Raw genomic sequence first — 20,955 nt, 5'->3', positions numbered from 1 at the left:
AAACTGAGCTCTCTCTATGGAAAAGCTTTCTATTCATAGCTTGACTCTAGCTGGATATATGACAGACTGTATGAAGCAAACTTCTGTACCACTGGGAATCACCCTTCCTTCAAACGATGGAGCATGATCTATGGTTCTCCTTTCCAGCTTGACTCTGCAGCTGCTTCTCACTGCTCCTGCTGCCATACTCGCCACCTGCTTTGTTCTGCTACCATTTCCTATCGTATATTTTATAAAACGCTTCCAGATGAAATACTGGATGAAACCAGGAAGAGAAATGTTTTGATGTAATTTTTTAAAACTCTGCTCCCTATATGAGAGCCACCACACTCACCCAGCATGGTCTTTGATATCCCCATCGCTCCCCAGTTGCGGGTCTCATCCACATTCAATCCAAGCTTCAGATAGTCCTCAACTGCAGAGAATATGAACATCCACAAGAGGCCACAACTTGTTTTATCAAGTCTCATCATTGCAGGAAGGGTTTTTTTTTTGAAGCAAACACAAAAAACCTTGAAAGCAAATCACTAAGCAATGTTCAGCAATAGTGAAGGCAGTAAGTAATATATGGCCTAATAAAAATGTCTTATTTACCCTCTGACAAAGTACAATCCTTCTTAGTATTTCCCCTGAGAGTGATAAATTCAGCTTGTGTCTTTGTTAAAAAGGAGTCACTTAACTTCAACTAGGAGACTTTCCAAAAGGTTGAACAATGTCAGAGAAATATTAAGTATCCCATTAGTAGAACTGTAATTTTGTATCCTCCACACACACATTGTAAGTGTTAAATCAGTTATCAAAAGCAGATTTGTCTTTTCTCCAAGCTCAGAAGTTCGCCTTTTTTCTTAAAAGTGAACTCTGTCAGTGGAAAGCCTTTTTATTCACGGACAGCTTGAATTTAGCTGGATGTGTGACAGACTGTATGAAGAAGCAACTCTTGTACTATTTTTTGCCTAGGGCTGGGAAATGTGATCTATTTTGGGAGAAGTTCATTAATGGCAAAAGAATGATGAGTAGTTACTAGAGTAAATCTAATGATAGGTAGAATGAAAACTAAGAAAAAGGTTAAGCCATGTTGAAAAGAAATAAAGAAGTAAAGTAAATAGAATGCATTGCAAATACATTAGATTCCAATCTTTCCCATCTAATATTGTAGCTTAGGAAATCATTTTATTTCATGAAGGATAGGATGATAATTGCATAAAAATCTGTACATATAAAAATTAGTTTCCCATTTTTTCCAGGAAAAAAATTCAAGTATAAATTCTACAGTAGTCTCATTTTAATTATAATTAAAGTGTTGGCCATCTCATTTATAAAATATCTAATTTACATATGTAAATCACAGAAAAATTTTTAGACAGCCATTACAATTTATAAATGTAGGGTGATTTTACTGAGAAAATGTATTCCTCTATGAGTGGATGTGTCCATTCTCCCACCAACTAATGACACAGCAATACACATTCATCGAAATTTTTAGTAAGTAACACACTGCTGCAAACAATAATTCTCTTCTCCGTGTCTGTGATTATGTGCACATGTGTGAGTTGGTTAGAATGCATCTGCCTTATCTCTAAAACTCAAGAGCAAGATGAGCTAGGCTTGGGCTTTTGCTGAAGGTTGACCATGCCTTTGTGCATCAAGTGATCTGACATATCCTCAGATGCAAGAATTTTTGAACCCCTTCCTCAAAGGCTATGGCCGCATTTGTGGCATCTTTTGCACTTGTTACAATGTAAGGATAGTCGCCGTTCTCCCTGCATAAGCTTCACTTCTTCTATAAACACCTGCAATTCGCTAATGCCAGTCTTAGAATCCAGAATCACAAAAGGAAAGCTCTCGGGTTCTTCCACATCTGCGTAATAGATGAACTCTTTCTTCCAGTTACTTAAGTTCTCGAAGCTTTGTGAATCATTGATACTACAAGTAAACAGACAACTGTCAGAACCTCTGTAAAATAATATCCTCAGTCTTTGGAATCTCTCCTGACCTGCCATGTCAAAAACCTTCATGGTAGCAAAATGTCCATCCCTTTCAAATCTTGTTAAAAATTCCACAACTATCGCATGGAACAGCTGAGTATCAAACGTATGAGTGGCATGTCTGTTCATAAATGAACTCCTCCCAACCCCACCGTCTCCAAAGAGAATTACTTTTAAAAATGATGAGTTTCCTGCCACTGTTCATCTCAAGAACTTCAAGAACCCTGAAAAATAAAAAGGTAGCATAACATTCCTTTTTACCTACTTATTCTTCTGTATGAGACTATGAATATCTGCATTTAGTTGAATTAAAACACAGTCCTAGGGAAAAAGTAATAAGACTGGATGTTTACTGAACACATAGCTATGTGTGGGCTACTATACTACCATTATTCTCTAAGACAACTAAAAAGGGCTCGCTCTTCTCCTTTCTCACATCACAGCTGTCTGTGAAGTTGGCACTTTAGCCTCAATGTGACATCAATGCTCTTGTAATGAACAGTGAATCTATGATAAGCCCCTCTCTGCTCATAGTAAGTCAAGTACAATTGATTAGAGATGGATAAGAGATGAAAGACTGCGTGTTTCTGATACAGCAAGATTTATACTTTAGGGAGAATGTTGATGACAAGTGAAATGGAAGTTAGTGTTGAGAGAGCAGGAAACTTCATAGTTGTATTTGGGCCAAAAATAAGAGCCAGTTTTTTGCTGTGCATGTTGGTTCACGCCTGTAATCCTGGCACTTTGGGAGGCCAAGATGGTTGGATCAAGAAATCAGGAGTTCTAGACAAACATGAAAAACATTCTGAAACCCTGTTTCTACTAAAAACACAGAAAATAGTCAGATGTGGTGGTGTGTTATTGTAAACCCAGCTACTCAGGAAGCTGAGGCAAGAGAATCCCTTGCCCCAGGGAAGAGGTGGTTGTAGTGAGCCGAGATCGCACCCCTGTATTCCAGCTTGGGCTACACAGTGAGACTCCATCTCAAACCAACAAACAAGCAAACAAAGCAGGTTTAATCTTTTCACATCGTCCCATAGTCCTTGGAGACTTTCTTTGTTCCTATTAACTCCATTTTCTCTAACCTTTTCTTCATGCTTTATCTCATTAAGTTGACCTTCAGTGACTGATATCCTTTCTTCCACTTAATTGATTTGGCTATTGATAATTGTGTATGCTTCATGCAGTCTTTGTAGTGTGTGTTTTTCAACTACGTTATGATATTTAAGTTTTTCTCTTAACTCGTTATTCCAGATAGCAATTTCCCTAACCTTTTTTTGAAGTTCTTAGGTTCCTGGCATTGGGTTACAACATTCTTTTTTAGCTCAGAAGAATTTGTTATTACCCAACTTTTGAAGCCTACTTCTGCCAATTCCTCAAACTTATTCTCTAGTCAATTTTGTTTTCTTGCTGGTGAGGACTTGTGGTCTTTTGGAGGAAAAGAGGTATTCTTGTTTTTGGAATTTTCTTTTTTTTTTTTTTTATTATACTTTAAGTTCTAGGGTACATGTGCATAACGTGCAGGTTTGTTACATATGTATACTTATGCCATGTTGGTGTGCTGCACCCATCAACTCGTCAGCACCCATCAATTCATCATTTCAACTATATTTGTCCTTTGTGCATTTTTTATACCTTTGATCTTTGATGTTGGTGACCTTTAATTCGGTTTTTGTTTTGTTTTCTGGAAATCCTTTTAGTAGATGTTGATACTATGCCTTTCTCTTATTAGTTTTCTTTCTATCAATCAGGTCCCTCAGTTGCAGGTGTGCTGGACTACGTTGGGGGTCCACTTCTGACAGTTTTTGCCTGAGTACCACTATCAGAGGATACAGAAAAGCAAAGATTGCTGCCTGTTCTTTCCTCTGAAAGCTTCATCCCACAGAAGCACCTGCCAGGTGCCAGCCAGGGTACTCCTGTATGAGGTGTCTGTCGATCCCTGGGGGAAGGAGTCTCCCAGTCAAGAAGCATGGGATTCATGGACCCACTTGATGAGGCAGTCTGTTGGAGATCTTCAGCTGTCTTCAGAACCGCAGGCAGGAAGGGTTACGTCTGCTGAATCTGTGCCTCTAGCTGCCCTTTGCCAAAGGTGCTCTGATTCAGGGAGATGGGAGTTCTATGTATACGCCCCTAACTGGGGCTGCTGCCATTTTTCAGAGATGCCCTGACCAGGCAGGAGGAATCTAGGGAGGCAGTCTGGCTACAGCAGCTTTGATGAGCTGTGATGACTTCCTAGTGACTTTATTTACACTGTGAAGGGAAAGCCATCTACTCAAGCCTCAGCGTTGGTGGACACCCCTGTCCCCACCAATCTCAAGCATCCCAGGTTAACTTCAGACTACTGGATGGCAGTGATCATTTCAAGGCAGTGGATTTTAGCTTGCTGGGCTCCTTGGGCATGACGTTCACTGAACTAGACTGCTTGGCTCCCTGGCTTCACCCCCATTTAAGGGAGTGAACGGTGCCGATTTCTGGCATTTCAGGTGCCACTGGGGCATGGAAACAAACAAACAAACACAGGAACAAACAAACAAATGAAACACTCTTCAAGCTAGGTCACTATCTGCCCAAATGAATTTTTAGTTTTTATTAAAGTGTACATTTTTATGTCCACTTACAATTTTTAACTTTCTACTCTTTTTATATGCCTTGCATGAAAATTTACGTTTAGCACTTTCAATTACATGTTATAATGTAACTTTTAGCCATTTTAACTTCAACGCAAAACGTGTTAAGTTTTTGTTTGTTTCTTTGTTTGCTTTTCCTGTAAATGACAGTAACACTAAACCTTTCCCATGGGTACAAGTGAATGATATATTTACAAATTCACGTACTTAACAATTAGCACTTCCGGGAAGCTAGATTTGCTATAAGATATTTTGAAAAAATGTCTGTTTTGTTCTAGATGTCCCAGACGATAGATAGAAATTTAGAATCCTCTTTATGGAAGAAGACAGTTATGTTGAGAAAGTCCTATTCATCCCCAGTGTTTCCTCTAGCTTAGTCCCATTGGTCCTTAGAGGAACTGGACAGCAGGCAGGAAATTCTCCAGTTCCAGGAAATATCCAGGAAAAGGTAGATCTTACCAGATGGCTGAATTAAGGTTGTATATTGGATATTCCAGTTGGAATTGGCACAGGGACTGCCAGAATGGAGCTACATGATGAAGAGAGAGCAACAGAATGAGAGAGATAGAGATTGACAGAGAGAGAGAGAGAGAGAGAGAGAGAGAGAGAGAGAGAGAGAGAGAGAGAGAAGAGGGAGCCAGTGTTAGGAAGTGAAATACCTAATACTGGTTGTCAGAGGTGGATTCCTGAGACTTGAGGGTTTTAGAGCCCTGACCTGAGCCTTCCAGTTCCCTTCAGGTCTGTTGTCCTTCTCACAACATTCTCTTGATGGGTTAAATGAGAGAAAAAAGATGGGGCAGGTGGCCAGAGACTCTCAGGATCCAGGAGTTACCTTAGGATAAACTGCCATTACCCACAGCTTCCTGGGAAGCAAGAGAGCTTGTGCTCCCAACACTGGTTCCAGTTTTCAGCATCAAATGTAAGCATTATGAAAAGAGGAGAGAAACCTGAAGGATGGCTTGACAGTCAACAGAGAGGTTTACTTTGAATCAAACTGAGAGTGGTGTCTGACCAGGTGTAGTCAGAGCCACACTCTGTTAGCGGACTAAGAGTTTTTCCCAATTCAGTCTCAAAGAGTGTATCAGAGGTTTGGACTCTCTCTTTTTCTCTTTTGTTGTGGTTATCTGACAAAGAGAGTTGTGTTTCTGTTTCTGGAGTTGCAGGCATATCCTCCATGTCTACCTCTAGATTCCCTACCTTAGTGCTCCTGAAGGCAAAGGAATGTACTTCTTATTGGTAGTCAGAAGAGAAGCGATTCCCTTGAAATTCATAAGGCTGAAAAGAGAGCTGGAAGTTAATGTGGCACTGTTTGTTCAGGATGAAGGTGCACCTGCTCTATCACCTTCTAGTCAGGTAGGTGCACAGCTACTAATTTTGTTTTGGTGTTTGGAGCAGTTATATACCTAGAAGTAAATTCTGTTGTCTGCAAATGCAAATCAGAGAACCTGTATGACTCTATCTGATGTATTTGCCATACACAAATGTAGGCTGACATGCATTATAACCCCTGTGATTTTTAAAAATTATTTTATGGTAATTAATAATGATTACTTGGCACTCTCAAAAACAAGGTTAAATTATTTTGTGTATTGAATATTCACTTTTTTAAAGGAATTCTCTGAGCTTCATATTTTTAAAATTTACTTTTCTAATGTTAAAATGAATGGCATTTTATTAAAAATAAAACTGTAACATAGAATTAAAATTACTAATATTATAAATAACTAAATGGCTTAAATTATTCTCCTGAAGTTGTGGAAGTGTTGTTGTTGTTGTTGTTTCAATTATAGCAGCGTATAAAATCTACAGTAACATCTAACACAGCTCTTTATTTTCTCTCTCAAAAAGGAATTGTATTTAATATTTTTCTTTGTGAGATGTTTGCTCTTTATGAGAATAGAATTCTTTTTATACAAATAGAAGCTGTTTCATAATCTTGATTCTATTACACCAGTGAATGCTTATTTTTCACAGAAATGTAACAACTTGAGCAAGAGTGATCAGTTACTAACAGGAGTATTGAATCTCCAGAGAAGAAAAGATTCAGGGCATAGGGATTAGATTTACAGAAATATAGTTTGTTGTTTGTAATGTATGCCAGTTTAGGTAAGATATTTTCATAATTTTATATCAATTATGTTTTTATTTTTAAAAACTAAATGAGGAGTACATTTTTATCAAGTTATAAAATGAAAAGTGTCCTAAAGTACAATCAATATTCCATTTACATATACATATACACATATTAAAATGCATTGCAAATGTGTGCAACTTTAATGTATTTCATGTATTCTCAGGTTTTTTATGCACTTGTTTCATTTTTCTAATAATCCTTAAGAATAGATATTGTGTCTGATTCATGTTATCTTTCTCCCTCTCTCTCTCTTTTTTTTTTTTTTTTTCCTTTTTTTTTTTAGATGGAGTGGCTAGGCTGGAGTACAGGGGCAGTATTTCGACTGAATTCAAACTCTGCCTCCTGTGTTCAAGCGATTCCTCAGCCATGGCCTCCGAAGAAGCTGGGACTGTGTATATATTCATTCTTTTGTAGAGACTGGGTTTCACCATGTTGGTCAAAATGGTCTCCATCTTCTGACCTTGTGACCTGCACACTTTGGGCTCTCAAAGTGCTATGATTACAGACTTCAGTCTGTGTCCAGCTGATGTTATCTCTTAATGTTGCTTTTTGAAACGTACTGGCTTCCAGGTCATGTCTCACACTATCTAAAAGAGAATTTCTGGAACTTGGAAATGGAATCTATATCCTTAAGGGATCCCAATTATTTGTTTTTCTTGCCAGGTTTCAAAAGGACTTTCATGAGGAACTTAGCATGTATGTATGTTTTGTTTCACTTAAATAAAGGAAAAGATAGTTAGCGATAATGTAAATAAATAATTCACTTAAATTTTTTGGTTGATGTTAGCATAAATGAAGAAATGCAATTTTCAGTAAATCTCTCTTAGGGTAGCCTGATTTTTCTTGCATCAACCTATCGCACAGTAGTACTAAAGACATGGATATATTGTCAGAAACACACAACAAAAATATCTGTAGTGTTTTCAGTGTTATTGATGTTGATTTTATGAGTAAAAAGGAGGGCAAATTTATTACAGATGCTGTCATCCAATTAGAATATCTGCAATTCAGGTGTGAGTACAACACTTCAAAATTGCTGATTTATGGATATAGTTAAAATGTAATGACTAGTTAATATCTCAGTGATGTTGATAAATATTAGGTCACATTTATATGAATAATCAACTGTGAAAATTAGCAGATCATTTTAAGTAACTTGTTAAATCACAAATATTTTACTATCAAAACTAAGTTCTATGGTCTGACATTCCTGTAATGAAAATGTTATTTGTATTATTAATATTTACCTTCAAGTGGAAATAAATTGTTCTCTTAACTCTTCCTCCTCTGACCATCTCTGTGCTTTGCTTTTCTTAGCCTTGTCTCACTACATCTGAGATGCTGGGATACTTTTAATAGAGGAGGAGCATATGTTATACAAACATAAATATGATATTTATTTTACATTTAAAAGGATCATACATAGAACTCACAAAAAAAATTGTGTTTTACAAGCTGTAAGTTGAGATTTCAGCTACAACACATGATTGGCTTATAATATAACCTGTTTAATTTTAATTAACAAGGTTCTGTATACATTTATATATCTTAAGGCATTAGCCAGTGTGTTTTAGGGTTTAGGAGTTTTTGAATTTGAGAAAACTGAGTCAACACACTTATGTACTATAATAGTACACATTGTGTACTATTCCCTGTAAGTCCCCAAAAGTACCCAAAGATGAAACATAGTAATGTTTCTGTGAAGAGAAATAAATATTCCCTTTAAGGTGAAGGGTACATGAATGTAGACTTAAATAGCTTCTCTCAATTAAGTATATATTACATCAGAAACTGAGTTACCTACCAAACAAAAAAGTCTTACTTAATTGAGCTTTTTGAATTTTAGATAAATTACTTTGAATCTGCCTTAATTATGATTTTGAAAACACAGTACTGAATAAACAGCCCAGGTGAGATACAAAGCATCATAATAGACAGTAAAAATACAAAGAGTTCTGCCGTCAGTTGTAGGGACTACATGACTTAGATTTGGAGAGTAAATAGCATCTTGCAGTAGAAAACGGTTGCTTTGTTAAGTTTTTAAAAAAAAAAAGTAGCCAGTAGTTACAGATTTACTACTGGCATAACTTGGCATTTTAGCAATTATGTGAGATATTCAGTGTGACTTGATAAACCATTAGAGAACCACAAGTTAGTAACATCTCACTGGCTATAGCATGGAAAATTTCACAATGGACCACAGTAAGGAAGTATTCAAAATTGCCTGTAGAAAATGATGTGCGTGCTCTATGTTAGAGAAACTGGCAATGTGGAACATATGTGTTGAGAGAATTACAAGCTCTTTATAAGTTACAATAGGCAGGTATTGGTACTTGGATATTTGAGGCAATTAAGAGATGTTAACACTGTGTCCCGGGTGTAATTTGATAAGTTGAGGGAACAGTAATGCAATTTACTGATAGGAAAAAGAGAACCTATTTGAGCGGATTGCATTTTAGAAGCATATGGGACACCAAATAAAAAATTGTAATGGGGAGTTGGATACACATGTCCAAAATTTGGACTCATCTAAAAGGATCCATGTGTTACTATAGATGTAATAATGACAAAAAGTCATAGAAAGGAATGTCCTAGAATGGAAAAATTTTTAAAAAGTGTTAATGTTAACAAGGTAGATAGTATTAAGTTACCCAAAAACAATCCATAGCCTGTAAATAGTTGGTTTAATTGGTATGTAAGAAGAAGACTTTTGTGTGTGTATGTGTGTGTGTTTTTTTGTTTTGTCTTGTTTTTTTGTTTTTTTTTGAGTGAGTCCAGGCTGGAAGTCAGGAGTGCAATCTCAGCTCACTGAAATCTCCACCTCCTGCGTACAAGCAATTCTGTTCATCAGCCTCCTGAGTAGCTGGAATTACCAGGGCCCATCACCACGCCTGGCCAGACTGGATTTGAGAAAAATGACAATTTTTTAAAAAACTGTGGTTATGGTAAAAAGAGATCATTAGCCTTCTTCTAGAGTTCTTACTTGTGTCATCTGCAGTAAAATAAGCCTAACAATTGCACCACAATTAGTTGCCCAAAGATGCCAGGAGACACAAAGTTTTATTGTTGTAAGATTTTAGAAACAAATCATACTATGTATCTGGAAACTCTCTACACACATGCTTTCTCTCTCTCTCACACACACAAACACACAATTTTCACTCAATAGACATAATAATAAACTCACTGAAAACCTGATGATAAATGAAAGTTATTATAAATCTGTAGAACAAAACGATTAAAGACAAGTGACAAAGTTAAATTTTAAACAACTGAAAATATTAGGTTTTAACAATTAAAATTTTCTAATTGTTCTTTGGTCCACCATCATAAATTTCAAGCAGGTCAATTAATGTTGTACAATTGACATTAAGAGTTCTTATCAATGATATTTAATTCATGCCATTATAAAAATAGTTTGCAGTCATACATTGTTTACTATGTAATTGCACGTATTTCCTCTCAAGTAAGGCTAAATCACATCTTAGCATCATCTCATCCAAGAAAGTGATTAAAGTTATACATGTTGGGTTAATGTGAAAAATAGTGGCTGTGGATTAATGTGGGTTTTATGTATGAATTTATTATTCTCCTTATTAAGACAAGCATAAAATGTTTTATTTAATTAACATTAGTCTATTCAATAGGCAGCATTAAACAGATATATATATATCAACATCTGCTCTGTACCAAGCGCTGTTTGAGACAGCAGATAACAATATAGGCAATGATAATACTAATCCAAATTGCACATAAAAACATTTGATACTATTGATAATGTGGCAAATGACATGATTTTCACTTTATTATAATTTTTTTTCTTTTTTTTTCTGTGTATTTTCTTTAAATTATACTTTAAGTTCTAGGGTACATATGTACAACATACAGGTTTGTTACATATATATATACGTGTATCGTGTTGCTGTGCTGCACCCATCAACTCATCATTTACATTAGGTATATCTCCTAATGCTATCACTCTCCACTCCCCAATCCCGGTGTGTGATGTTCCCCTTCCTGTGTCCAAGTGTTCTCATTGTTCAATCCCTACCTATAAGTGAGAAGAGTTGGGGTTTGGTTTTTTGTCCTTGTGATAGTTTGCAGAGAATTATGGTTTCCAGCTGCATACATGTCCCTACAAATGACATGAACTCATCCTTTTTTGTGGCTGCGTAGTATTCCATGGTGTATATGTGCAACATTTTTTTAAATCCAGTCTATCATTGCTGGACATTTGGGTTGGCTCCAAGTCTTTGCTATTATGAATAGTGCCAAAATAAGCATATGTGTGCATGTCTCTTTACAGCAACATGATTTATAATCCTTTGGGTACACACCCAGCAATGGGATGGCTAGGTCAAATGTTATCTCTAGTTCTAGATCCTGGGGGAATCACCACACTGTCTTCCACCGTAGTTGAACTAATTTACACTCCCACCAACAGTGTAAATGTGTTCCTATTTCTCCATCTCCTCTCCAGCACCTGTTGTTTCCTGACTTTTTAATGATCGCCATTCTAACTGGTGTGAGATGGTATTTCATTTTTTTTTTTTGATTTGCATTTCTCTGATGGCCAGTGGTGATGAATATTTTTTCAGGTGTCTGTGGACTGCATAAATATCTTTTTTTGAGAATGTCTGCTCATATTGTTCGTCCAATTTTTAATGTTTTTTTTTTTTCTTGTAAATTTGTTTGAATTCTTTGTAGGTTCTGGATATTAGCCCTTTGTCAGGGGAGTAGACTGCAAAAATTTCTCCCCATTCTGTAGCTTGCCTGTTTACTTGGATGGTAGATTCTCTTGCTGTACAGAAGCTCTTTAGTTTCATTAGATCTCATTTGTCAATTTGGCTTTTGTTGACATTACTTTTGGTGTTTTGGACATGTAGTCCTTGCCTATGCCTATGTCCTGAATGGTATTGCCTAGGTTTCTTCTAGGGTTTTTATGGATTTATGTCTAACATTTAAGTCTTTAATCAATCTTGAATTAATATTTGTATAAAATGTAAGGAAGGGATTTAGTTTCAGCTTTCTACATATGGCTAGCCCCTTTAACCAACACCATTTATTAAATAGGGAATCCTTGTCCCATTTCTTGTTTTAATCAGGTTTGTAAAGATCAGATGGTTGTAGATGTGTGGTACTATTTCTGAGGGCTCTGTTCTGTTCCATTGGTCTATATCTCTGTTTTGGTACTAGCATCATGCTATTTTGGTTACTGTAGCCTTGCAGTATAGTTTCAATTGAGGTAGCGTGATGCCTCCATCTTTGTCCTTTTGGCTTAGGATTATCTTGGCAATGTGGGCACTTTTTCGGGGTTCCATATGGACTTTAAAGTGGTTTCTTCCAATTCTGTGGAAAAGTCATTGGTAGCTTGATGAGGATGGCATCGAGCTATTTATGACAAACCCACAGGCAATTTCATACTGAATGGGCAAAATCTGGGAGCATTGCCTTTGAAAACTGGCACAAGACAGGGATGCCCTCTCTCACCACTCCTATTCAACATAGCATTGGAAGTTCTGGCAAGGGCAATCAGGAAGGAGAAAGAAATAAAGGGTATTTAATTAGAAAAAGAGGAAGTCAAATTGTCCCTGTTTGCAGATGATATGATTGTGTATTTAGAAAACCCAATCGATTCAGCCCAGAATCTCCTTAAGCTGATAAGCAACTTCAGCAAAGTCCCAGGATACAAAATCAACATGCAAAAATCACAATCTTTCCTATACACCAGTAACAGACAGACAGAGAGGCAAATCATGAGTGAACTCCCATTCACAATTGCTTCAAAGATAATAAAATGCCTAGGAATCCAACTTACAAGGGATGTGAAGGACCTCTTTGAGGAGAACTACAAACTACAGCTCAAGGAAATAAAAGAGGACACAAACAAGTGGAAGAACATTCCCTGCTCATGGATAGGGAGAATCAACGTCGTGAAAATGGCCATACTGCCCAACGCAATTTATAGATTCATTTTATTTCAATTTTTAAGAGAGTATGATAATGAATTATGTACTATAATTGTTACAACAAGCCTACCCATGTTATTCTTAACCTGAAATCATTAGATTATAAAATTACTTTTTTCAAACAAAATTCATATTATAAATGCTTCTATAGCAAAAACAAAAATCTTGGCTTCTGAATTGGAGTATAATACGATTATGTTCAGTAAGAGACATGATAAAGGGAGAAAAACTGTTTTATTTATCTGTCATTGTAATGAAAAAAGACAGAAGTCATTTTTGCAATTTTTAATGTTGACTCATAAGAGGAGTAAACAGTTGGCAGTGTAAATTTGCTGCACTGCAGTCACACTGAAACAAAACAACTGGTCATTAGCAAATCAGGAAACTTTGATTGTTGTCATTGAAAATTGCTTTACCAGTCATATGTGTTCCTGTACTATTAGAATTTAAATCAATTTTGTGCTGCCAATTTATACCATTGATTTATAATCATGGGATCCTTGCTTTACGTTCTAAACTGTTGTTTTGGAAAAATGAGTGAACAATATTTTCTTTTTTTTTTCTTAAAACAGGTAGTCTTCAAAGGATACTCTTACAAACCACTGCTCAGTGAAATAAAAGAGGACACAAACAAATGGAAGAACATACCATGCTCATGGATAGGAAGAATCAATATCGTGAAAATGTCCATACTCCCCAAGGTTATTTATAGATTCAATGCCATCCCCATCAAGCTACCAATGAGTTTCTTCACAGAATTGGAAAAAACTGCTTTAAAGTTCATATGGAACCAAAAAAGAGCCCACATTGCCAAGACAATCCTAAGTCAAAAGGATAAAGCTGGAGGCGTCACGCTACCTGACTTCAAACTATACTACAAGGCTACAGTAACCAAAACAGCATGGTACTGGTACCAAAACAGAGATATAGACCAATGGAACAGAACAGAGTCCTCAGAAATAATACCGCACATCTACAGCCATCTGATCTTTGACAAACCTGAGAGAAACAAGAAATGGGGAAAGGATTCCCTATTTAATAAATGGTGCTGGGAAAATTGGCTAGCCATAAGTAGAAAGCTGAAGCTGGATCCTTTCCTTACCCCTTATACGAAGATTAATTCAAGATGGATTAGAGACTTAAATGTTAGACCTAATACCATAAAAAACCCTAGACGAAAATCTAGGTAGTACCATTCAGGACATAGGCATGGGCAAGGACTTCATGTCTAAAACACCAAAAGCAATGGCAGCAAAAGCCAAAATTGACAAATGGGATCTCATTAAACTAAAGAGCTTTTGCACAGCAAAAGAAACTACCATCAGAGTGAACAGGCAACCTACAGAATGGGAGAACATTTTTGCAACCTACTCATCTGACAAAGGGCTAATATCCAGAATCTACAAAGAACTCAAACAAATATACGAGAAAAAAACAAACAACCCCATCAAAAAGTGGGGAAAGGATATGAACAGACATTTCTCAAAAGAAGATATTCATACAGCCAACAGACACATGAAAAAATGCTCATCATCACTCGCCATCAGAGAAATGCAAATCAAAACCACAATGAGATACCATCTCACACCAGTTAGAATGGCAATCATTAAGAAGTCAGGAAACAACAGGTGTTGGAGAGGATGTGGAGAAATAGGAACACTTTTACACTGTTGGTGGGATTGTAAACTAGTTCAACCATTATGGAAAACAGTATGGCAATTCCTCAAGGATCTAGAACTAGATGTACCATATGACCCAGCCATCCCACTACTGGGTATATACCCAAAGGATTATAAATTATTCTACTACAAAGACACATGTACACGTATGTTTATTGCGGCACTATTCACAATAGCAAAGACTTGGAATCAACCCAAATGTCCATCTGTGACAGACTGGATTAAGAAAATGTGGCACATATACACCATGGAATACTATGCAGCCATAAAAAAGGATGAGTTTGCGTCCTTTGTAGGGACATGGATGCAGCTGGAAACCATCATTCTTAGCAAACTATCACAAGAACAGAAAACCAAACACCGCATGTTCTCACTCATAGGTGGGAACTGAACAATGAGATCACTTGGACTCGGGAAGGGGAACATCACGCACTGGGGCCTATCATGGGGAGGGGGGAGGGAGGAGGAGGGAGGGATTGCATTGGGGAGTTATACATGATATAAATGATGAATTGATGGGTGCTGACGAGTTGATGGGTGCAGCACACCAACATGGCATAAGTATACATATGTAACAAACCTGCACGTTATGCACATGTACCCTAGAACTTAAAGTATAATAAAATAAAAAAATAAATAAATAAATAAAAGAAAAAAAAAAGAGTGCCTTTGTAAAATAAAGGAAATACTCTTATAATCATGTTTTACAGGATTATTTTTTTCTCCTTTAGGCATGATTAGGCATTGGCTATTTTATATGCTGTAATGAGAATAATTTCAATAATAAAGTTTCTGTGTTAAATCACTTGCAAAAAAAAAAATAATAAAAAAAATAAAATAAAAAAATAATGAGGAGAGTTGGACATGGTGGTGCACTTCCGTAGTCCCAAGCATTTGAAAGGTGGAGGCAGGAGTATTCCTTGAATCTTGGAGTGTGAGGCCTCATTGAGATATGAGCTCGCATCAGGCCACTGGAGTCCAGCCTGGGCCACAGAGCATAATCCTAGGTATAGAATAAAAGACACTACTATGAAAAGTAATATAGCATTACTGTATTTAATTCACTTGTAATAATGCGTAGATAGTATATTTAGACAAAACAGTTTAAATTTGTATTATGCCAAGAGGTCAGATATTTGAGTCAGGTTGCTAGCTACCTCCTCAACTGGCTAAATCTGTGATATTTTGCAAAGTATTTCTCCTGACTATAATTGATTTTTTATTTGTGAAATGGATTTCCTAATGTTACCCGCTTAGGAAACTAACTCAAATATTAGTTATATTAACTCAAAAACTTGTTCTGAATGGCACATATGAGGCAGTAAAATATAAGCTACTACTAGATATTAGAAATTATTTTTTATCTGCTTATTTTTAAAGCTCATAGTGGACATAATAAAAATTCCAGAAGACCTAGAATGGCTGTTAAATACAATAGAACACTCAAAGAGTCAGTAGCAAAAATGAGCATATAAGTGCATAAAATGTATGGTAGCTTTATTTAGTAGTTGTTTCTTTGGTTGCCATAGTGTTTTCTCACAATTTTGTAGAAGCCTGTGTCAGAATTAAGAAATTTGTTATAAAAGAGTAATCACGGATGACTGAAATTAACATTTTAAGCTGATGCTGAATTTTTTAAAAAATTCTATCACATTTATAGTTGTAGTTTAATTTATTAAACTATACATTGTAACAAATTTAAAATGTTTTGTCTAAATATACTATCCACTAGAATTATACTCTTCTTTCTAAGGAAAATCGAAGTCATAAAAAGAAAACGGATACTTCCCTGCCAGAGGGGATGTCATGATCACGATGGTGGCTTTCCCAGGACAAGGCAGATCTATTGAACTCTGGATGTGCTGACCCCTGCGGTTTACCCAAATGGGGGAAACGCAGCTGCATAATTTGTGGAAGTGAAGGACTGTATTTGCATTTTCCTGTGGAAAAATAAAAGAAAAGAAAGAAATTTGACTCCTTTAGTGAATATAGAAACTTGAAAGAAGACCATATACTGAAACAATTCAGGGTGCCTTCAAAAATTGGTCTCCTCCAGTAGAAAACAATAAGACATCAAATGGCTATTTCTTAGAAAGATCAAGCAGTGCTAGGATGACAGTTACAAATGCTTGAGAACTTTATCTAGCTAAGGGGCTGGGGGAAAACCCCAAAGGGCGGCAGATAAATCTGGGAGATAGAGAAGTAATTTTTAAATGTATGAGCCCACGTTTATGTATTAATATTGCCCTTAAAATATTTATTTCATTAAACAGTTAACATTGATTTTTTTGGTCTTGAAAAGTCTGTTTCCTTTTGGAAATGATTTGTGTGAAATGGACTAGAAACTATGTAGCTAAAATAACTCAGATTTTTTCCGGAATAACAAATCATTTGCACGAGTTGTGAAGATGTTAAAGGTGTCAGCTTTCCTGCATTTATTAAAAGCGTATTCCAAATGAAGAAAATTAAATAGAATGTATAAAGTTACTTTTATAATCAAATTGTCAATCTTTTGAAATAGATATAATCTGCAGCCAGATGACCAAGATGCCTTAGATGAGCATAAGTCCTCTCCAACAGAAGATGCTCCATTATATCCTCTTCCAACGGCTTTATGTATCAACAGGTAAATAAGTAAATAAAGTTTTATTTTTATTTTTCAAACTAAGTTTGATCTTTACTTATATGGTATTCCATTATTATTTTCTTACATATTTTGTAACATATTAGCTGTGACTGCAATTTAAAAAAATTATCTATGACAGCTTTGGCAAGAGGATTAGAGGAAGAATACTTCAAGTAGGATCATGTTTTATTTTGCCCTTCTTATATTTTCTTTGGAATTAAGTACTCCCCTTGTCCTAGTTCACAAAAATGTTTGATATTTCAATAAGAGCATCAAGTGACTTATTAGTCTTTCTCAAAATACACAGGCAGTAAAAATTAAAGTTTTATGGGCTTTAATACATAGTTTTACTAAAAAAAAATACTGACCAAAATACAAATAATAACCATTGATGAGCACTTCTAAGTTAAAACAAATATTTTTTAAAATATCCTGGGAAGATTAGCCACAACATGTGTAATGGAATTTTCTTTTTTTCTCTCTTCTTTTCTTCTCTTTTCTTTCTTTCCTTTTATTCCCTCCCTTTCTTTCTTTCCCCTCTTTCCTTCCTTCCTTCCTTCCTTCCTTCCTTCCTTCCTTCCTTCCTTCCTTCCTTCCTTCCTTCCTTCCTTCCTTCTTCCTTCCTTCCTTCCTTCTTTCTTTCTTTCTTTCTTTCTTTCTTTTTTCTTTCTCTTTCTTTCTTCTTCTTTTTCTTTCTTTCTTCTTTTCTTCTTTTTCTTTTCTTTCTTTCTTTTCCTTTCTTCTTTCTTTCTTCTTCTCTTCTTTTTTCTTTCTTCTTCTTCTTTCTTTCTTCTTTCTTCTTTCTTCTTTTTTTCTTTCTTTTTTCTTTCTTTCTTTTCTTTCTTCTTTCTTTTCTTTCTTTCTTCTTCTCTTCTCTTCTTCTCTCTTCTCTCTCAAGCCCCAAAGCGTGAGAGGCAGAGTTCTAAATATGCACACTCTTAACATAAACTTCCAAGATTTAGAGATAGCAAAGCTAGTCCTGAGACCCATATCCTATTAGTTAATTCCAGAATATACAATAGAAGGCAGAAGACAGAGATTTATTAGAGGAGGCTATATTTGGAGGTAATTCACAGAAGAAGAGAATGTTAATGTTGCTCCCTCCACCAAATAAGTCAGAAAGGTTCCAAGAGCAACAGGTGGAGTCATGGGTCAGATACTATTGTGGTACAGGAGTGAAGCATGGTGAGAGATCACTCCAGAGCACCTGAGGTGGGTTCTGTTAGGCTTGGGGATATTTGAGAATTGAGAAAGTTATACCTGCCTTTGCCTGGAAAATTCTGAAGACAGAAGGCTAGCTAAAGTTGCCTGTGATGATAGGAAAGGAGGGCAGACATAGGCCAATATAACCAGGACAGACATGATACTTTAATCTGCACTGTTAACATTTTCCATATCACTTTATTGGGTCTAGACCAGGGTTCCTCAACCTTAGCACTACCGCCATTTGGGGCTGAATAATTCTTTGTTACGGGAGATTGTTAATATGATTTGGCTGTGTTCCCACCCAAATCTCACCTTGAACTGTAATAATCCCTACGTGTCAAGGGCAGGGCCAGATGGAGATAATTGAATCATAGGGGCAGTTTCCCCCATACTGTGCTCGTGGTAGGGAATAAGTCTCATGAGATTTGATGGTTTTATAAATGGGAGTTCCCCTGTACATGCTGCCTTGTCTGCAGCCATGTAAGATGTGGCTTTGCTTCTCATTCACCTTCTGCCATGATTGTGAGGTCTACCAGCCATGTGAAATGGTGAATCAATTAAACCTCTTTCCTTTATAAATAATCCAGTTTCAGGTATGTCTTTATTAGCAACATGAGAACAGACTAATACAGTTCTCCTGTGAATTATAGGGTATTTAGCAGCATCCATGGTCTCTACCCACTAGATACTAGTAGTAATCCCCAGTTGGAAGAACCAAAAATTTATCCAGACATTGCCAAATGTTAGGCATTTGAGGGGCGAACTTCACCTTGGTTGAGAACCAGTGGTGTAGACAATCAACAGAACAAATGAGGTCCTGATTTGTGGTGTTTGCCAGTTTTTGTGTTATTAATGCCTCTACTTTAGCCAATGTCAAGCTATCAATGTGAGGCAACTAAAGGCAAAGTTGGAAAGGCAGCTGGACATATTGTTTCCATTACACCCATAGAATAGATAAAAATAACTTCAAGAGCATAGATGATAGTAAAATGATAATAATTAGGAAGTGTTGAGTTTTGAAAAATATATTTTTGTTTTTGATAAAATTTATTTATTTGAAAGTTTATATACTTTAATTTTTAATGATGCCTGTGTTTAACAACTGGTTTACAAAATTTCTGAGAATTTAACAGTCTGCTCTCATGTGCCAATGTGACTTGCCTGCAGCACACCACATTTATAGCTAAATTAGGAATGTAGAGAGGTAAGAAGATTTCTTCTCCTTACAGCTTAGGATATAATGTCAAACTGACCTGAATTTGTGAACTAAATAATTATACATGGCATCTATATTCCAAGCATCAGCCATTCCCCAAGGGAGGCTTTCCTCTGGCATATTTAGGAAATTGAGGGGTTGTCTTAGTTCTTTCCCACATTCATCCATTGGACAGTTGACTCTCAGCATTCTACATTCTGCACAGCCATTTCCAGTGTCACAGTGAGCCACTGGTTGTTTGCTGTTGTTTCACTCCTGGAAGTCTGGATCTCTTGCCTTCGATGATGTGCCTGCGTCCTGAGCAGTAGAGAGATCAGCAAAGGCCACAATTTCATGTCTAAGCCACAGATATTAGTTTTGCTCCTCTCCCCTGATATATGCTTTTACTTTCTATCTCTTAAGAAATCATATTCTCTGAAATTTTCTTAATATTAATTTCTTCAGCCCCTTCCCAAGGGAGAAAAGCTCAATTCTGTATTTGCTCTTATCTTAGATGCCTTTTCCCTCTCTATCAACCCCCCTAGTGCAATACAGATAATCCGCAGAATAATGTGTACAAACTCTGAGACAGTCATTTTAGAGTAACACCAGCAATGGGTGGTATGGGTATACTTCACATCTATAGCTAGCTAGCTAGATATCAGATGAATATATATGAACCCATATACGTGAAGTATATATATTTAGTTACATATCTTGTATATTATACACACACACACACACACACACGCCCTCTTTGTATAGGCATAGAATATCAATATTCTATAGATGTAGCTACTGTTACAGTGAACAGTAGTTATTTCTGTGAATGTGGTCTGGGGTTGTGGTGGAGGAAGACTCCTTTTTTTTTTTTTTTTTTTTTTTTTTTTTTGGTTTAACATTTTTGGCCGGGCGCGGTGGCTGAAGCCTGTAATCCCAGCACTTTGGGAGGCCGAGACGGGCAGATCACGAGGTCAGGAGATCGAGACCATCCTGGCTAACACGGTGAAACCCCGTCTCTATTAAAAAATACAAAAAACTAGCCGGGTGAGATGGCGGGCGCCTGTAGTCCCAGCTACTAGGGAGGCTGAGGCAGGAGAATGGCGTAAACCCGGGAGGCGGAGCTTGCAGTGAGCTGAGATCCGGCCACTGCACTCCAGCCTGGGCGACAGAGCCAGACTCCATCTCAAAAAAAAAATAAAACATTTTTACAAGTTTGTATCTAGTTAGCTAAAACAGGTGCCTACCAGTCTTAATTTCTCCAGTCTTCTTTGAGACCAAGCCCAGAAAGTCCTTCAGCCTCCATGATGATGGGTCTAAGGGAATGAGAGTGTTTGCTGTTGATGTGCACTTTTCTCTTTGGTCCTCTTTCTCTAGCATGATTTTACTGGTTCAGTCATCACACTCCCCAGTCTGCTCTCATGATCTTCCTGCTTCTCTTTATTCTCTGAGAACATTTTGGTAATTGTCCCAGAGAAGCCCTAGTGAGGATTATCGTGATAAAAGTGACATGCTAATGTCATGCTTGTATGGA

General features: G+C 36.7%; 1 non-coding gene and 1 pseudogene across 1 annotated transcript; one reads left to right on the top strand and one right to left on the bottom strand.

Annotated features, from left to right (window-relative positions):
* Window positions 1–1,583: 1,583 nt before the first annotated feature.
* Window positions 1,584–20,801, bottom strand: LOC115898994 (annotated as a pseudogene).
* On the top strand, window positions 16,176–16,339 carry LOC115899302. The gene has a single exon (XR_004059052.1). It is a non-coding gene; the product is annotated as a U1 spliceosomal RNA (small nuclear RNA).
* Window positions 20,802–20,955: the final 154 nt, after the last annotated feature.

Source organism: Rhinopithecus roxellana, chromosome 8 (assembly GCF_007565055.1).
Source record: "Rhinopithecus roxellana isolate Shanxi Qingling chromosome 8, ASM756505v1, whole genome shotgun sequence".
NCBI lineage: Eukaryota > Metazoa > Chordata > Mammalia > Primates > Cercopithecidae > Rhinopithecus > Rhinopithecus roxellana.
This window is presented reverse-complemented; position numbering and strand designations above follow the sequence as displayed.